The sequence below is a fragment of the Octopus bimaculoides genome, chromosome 2, assembly GCF_046866305.1.
Source record: "Octopus bimaculoides isolate indiv1 chromosome 2, ASM4686630v1, whole genome shotgun sequence".
Taxonomy (NCBI): domain Eukaryota; kingdom Metazoa; phylum Mollusca; class Cephalopoda; order Octopoda; family Octopodidae; genus Octopus; species Octopus bimaculoides.
In genome coordinates, this window is record NC_142929.1 from 117,276,033 (window position 1) to 117,279,174 (window position 3,142).

At 36.5% G+C, this 3,142-nt stretch overlaps 2 non-coding genes across 2 annotated transcripts; one reads left to right on the forward strand and one right to left on the reverse strand.

Moving 5' to 3' along the window:
* The first annotated feature begins 410 nt into the window (after positions 1 to 410).
* Trnal-caa (transfer RNA leucine (anticodon CAA)) lies at positions 411 to 523 on the forward strand. Its single transcript has 2 exons — positions 411 to 448; positions 478 to 523. It is a non-coding gene; the product is annotated as a tRNA-Leu (tRNA).
* A 2,191-nt stretch (positions 524 to 2,714) lies between these two features.
* Positions 2,715 to 2,827, reverse strand: Trnal-caa (transfer RNA leucine (anticodon CAA)). Its single transcript has 2 exons — positions 2,790 to 2,827; positions 2,715 to 2,760 (listed from the first exon to the last, which is right to left on the reverse strand). It is a non-coding gene; the product is annotated as a tRNA-Leu (tRNA).
* Between the last annotated feature and the right edge of the window lie 315 nt (positions 2,828 to 3,142).

Consider the following 3,142-nt stretch of genomic DNA (forward strand, 5'->3'; position numbering starts at 1 on the left):
AGTAGAAGCTTGATGTCTTTAGATAAGTTGTCTTCTACCTTAGCTTGGTGAGTAATATTTAGTAGACGGAAACTGTGCTTAATATAAACATGCAGCAGGCTACTTTGAAGTATTTTTTCTACTTCACTACGTACCACATCACAGTAAAATTAATCAACAATCATCTCTCAGTGAATTAGGCGATTTCTGAAAAGCATTAAATCAAAAATATTCATTTATTGTTCATTTAAATTACGCTAGTTTTTGCATTTCATAAATGTCGTTACGAAGAGATGGTGTTACAGGTGAGGCTCATAGGCAGCCATAGCTAGCAGATCATATGACTAACATAGCAACATTCTCATTGGCTGTGATATTAGTATGTTATCACATTGGTTCAGTAGTCTTCATTAAGCAGCACACAGTCAGCTGTCAGGATGGCCGAGCGGTCTAAGGCGCCAGACTCAAGGTGTGTTACCTTAACCAGAACATAGAGTATTCTGGTCCACGAATGTGGGCGTGGGTTCGAATCCCACTTCTGACAGAAATTTTTTTTTTAATTCTAATCGTCAGAGGAAATGATATAACAACATTTATATTACCAAGTAAAACATTTTTATCCATGCATTTATTCATGGGTACATTCTATTTCTTCAATTATTTCACTTTAGGATGCAATTTCATGGTCGTAGAAGTTTTAATATAAAATTCTTGTTCATTATCATCATCACCCCCACCCCATCATCATCATCATCATTATCGTCATTTAATGTCCATGTTCCTTACTGGTATGGATTAGACGTTAGGAAGAGTATCCAACCATATAAAACCTACCCAAAGCCGACATTGGGGCCCGATGCAATCTTCTCACCCATCAGATTCTGTCAAATCGTCTAACCCTTACCAGCACGAAACACGGACATAAAATGCTACTGCTGCTGCTGCTCAACCATAAGATTTTTCAAGCATAAATTTTTATCCTAAAGAGAAATAATGAAAGAAAGGAACAAAATTCCTGCCTTCGATGCAGGATTCAAACTTTACAAGAAGAAATATTTCTTCAAGCAATTCCTTTTAAGGGACAGCTTTTATAGTCTTAGAGTGAAAGTGACAGAAAAATATTCTATATAAGCCGCGGATGTCGCTTAGGTTCCCAAGTTGCCAATGACTCGCATATTACGATGTCAGCATTTTTCACCCAAACCACCATAAAATCGATGTATTTACTCGGTAAAACATAAATTCGTTAGTCATACTAGATAATCTTTTTGTGGAGTGTTCGTATCGAATGCATAGGTCTTTGTAAGTGAAAGAACTACTACTACTACTACTACTACTACTACTAATAATAATAATAATAATTTCTACTAAAAGCACAAGGCCTGAAATTTTGAGGGAGGGGACTAGTCAATTACATCGATTCCAGTATTTCACTGGTACTTAATTTATCGACCCCGAAAGGATGAATGGCAAAGTCGACCTCGGCGGAATTTGAACTCAGAACGTAGTGACCTGCGAAATACCGCTAAGCATTTCGTCCAGCGTGCTAACGATTCTGTCAATTCGCCGCTTTAATAATAATAATAATGATAATGATTTCAAATTTTAGCACAAGGCCAGCAATTTCGGGGGAGGGAGCAAGTCGATTACATCGACCCTAGTATTTAACTGGTACTTATTTTATCGACCCCGAAAAGATGAAAGGCAAAGTTGATCTCGGCGGAGTTTGAACTGGGAACGTGAAGACGGACGAAATATCGTTAAGCATTTCGCTCGGCGTGCTCAAAATTCTGCCAGCTCGCCGCCTTAATAATAATAATAATAATAATAATAATAATAATAATAATAATAATAATAATAATAATAATAATGGTTTCAAATTTTGCCACAAGGGCAGCAATGTTGGAGGAGGGAATGAGTCGATTACATCGACTCCAGTGTTTAACTGGTACTTATTTTATCGACCCTGAAAGGCTGAAAGGCAAAGTTGACCTCGGCGGAATTTTAAACTCAGAACGTAGCGACGGCGAAGTACATTAATAATAATAATAATAATCCTTTCTACTATAGGCACAAGGCCTGAATTTGGGGGGATATTTCACTGGTACTTAATTTATCGACCCCGAAAGGATGAAAGACAAAATCGACTTCGGTGGAATTTGAACTGAGAACGTGAAGACTGACGAAATACCGCTAAGCATTTCGCCCGGTGTGCCAATGATTCTGTCAGCTTGGTGTCTTATTATTAATAATAATAATAATAATAATAATAATAATAATAATGATGATGATGATGATGATGATGATGATGATGATGATGATGATGATGATGATGATGATGATGATGATGATGATGATGATGATGATGATGATGATGATGATGATGATGATGATGATGATGATGATGATGATGATGATGATGATGATGATGAAGAAGAAGAAGAAGAAGAAGAAGAAGAAGAAGAAGAAGAAGAAGAAGAAGAAGAAGAAGAAGAAGAAGAAGAAGAAGAAGAAGAATCTGACATGTACATGTTAACACTTCGTACCTGCGAATAAATATGGATATACTGAACAATTCTACGTAAAAAAATCATATTCTAAAATGAATTGATTAAAGAAATAAATATGATAACAGTGTGTGTAACTGGATGCCACGAATAAATATGGGGTTCAAAATTGGTTTTAAAAAATGCCCCCGCATACTCTGATATTTAGCATTAAAAAAAAAAGCTTTCTGTCAGAAGTGGGATTCGAACCCACGCCCACATTCGTGGACCAGAATACTCTACGTTCTGGTTAAGGTAACACACCTTGAGTCTGGCGCCTTAGACCGCTCGGCCATCCTGACAGTTGACTGCTTGCTGCTTAATGAAGACTACTGAACCAATGTGATAAGCTAAGTCTCTGAAAGTGTTTCTAAATCAGTCGCGTGATCTTGTCTATTTCTTACTTGTTAGGTTGTCGTTATATTCCAGTTTCCGCAAACAATAAATGAATGGGTAAACTTTTATTAGATTATTCTCTGCTCTGTTTTTAGAAGTAGACTAGTTTACTCAAGATTACTGATCAGTCTTAGACTTGTATAGAAGATAGTTTTGTGAGAGAAATAGTTCAAACAGTTCTGTTGCAACACGTTTGTATTACATGACTGACATTGAAACAT